The sequence below is a fragment of the Corylus avellana genome, chromosome ca2, assembly GCF_901000735.1.
Source record: "Corylus avellana chromosome ca2, CavTom2PMs-1.0".
Taxonomy (NCBI): Eukaryota; Viridiplantae; Streptophyta; class Magnoliopsida; order Fagales; family Betulaceae; genus Corylus; species Corylus avellana.
Window position 1 is genome coordinate 20,457,884 of NC_081542.1, and position 1,268 is coordinate 20,459,151.

The following is a 1,268-nucleotide window of genomic DNA, read 5'->3' on the forward strand; positions in this document are numbered from 1 at the left end:
ATTCTTCGTGTTAGTGTGTTTTCGTTTTACTTTTAGTTTGTTATTGAGTATTATTTATATTTAAGAATCAACATTTCTTAATAGTTGTTGTTGTTTTTAAATACAGCAGTCAAAATTTTTAAAAATCATGAATTCTATTTATATGGTTTCTTTACTTTATTTTGTATCATTACTTTATTAAAAGATTTGCAGGTTCAATTTTCTTTAATTAAAATTGCATTTTTAGAATTAAGATAATATGTTTTTATATTCCAATGTTATTTTCTGAATTTGACACTGAATTTAGAAAAAAGATGAGAGGGAGTTTTCAATCGTTTTTTCTCAATGAAAAAAATATACTACAATTCTTTTTTTTTTTTTTTTGCTATAACAGTTCTTTTCAATTATATTAGTATCTTCATTATTTTATCTTTATCCTATGGTTATGTTCTTCCATTTTTCGTTTGTGTCCCTTATATTTTTTTCAAATTTATATATTATTTTTCTTTCAAATTGATTACTTCTCTTTTGTAATCAAATTGACATATGGATTCTTTACTTTATTTTGTATCATTACTTTATTAAAAGATTTGTAGGTTAATTTTCTTTAATTAAAATTACATTTTCAAAATTAAGATAATATATTTTTTAAAATATATTACTGTGCTAATGGAAAATTATAATGTGTTTTTATATTCCAATGTTATTTTCTAAATTTTACACTCAATTTAGAAAAAAAGATGAGAGGGAGTTTCCAATTGTTTTTTTTCTCAATGAAAAAAATATACTACAATTCCTTTTTTTTTTTTTTTTTTGCTATAACAATCATTGTAACACCCTAGATAATTATTAAGTTTATTATGTAAATACTTAGTTGCATTGCGGTTGAGAAAAGAATCCACTGAAGGGTACTCAAGCGAAAAAAGGTAAGTATTTTACTTACTAGGCAAAATGTACTATTTTTAAAGTATAAAAGATGTTTTGCTTGAACGATTGATGTATGATGTTTTGAGATACTATGATTGTTGGTGATGTTCTATGAGATGTGTTGGATGAATGTTTGATGTAATGTTTCTATAAGCTTTTATGGATTTGCATGATAATGTGATGATTATGTTGTCATGAGTATTTCGATAATTCGTATGGTTTACCACATGATTCTATGATTTTATGATATGAGTTACGACAGCATATGATTGTATGAAAATGATGTTAAAAGAAAGGTAACTAGTCTTACTTTGTAGATGGCCCAAGTACGGGCAAGCAAAATAAGGTTAGGGATAAATGAT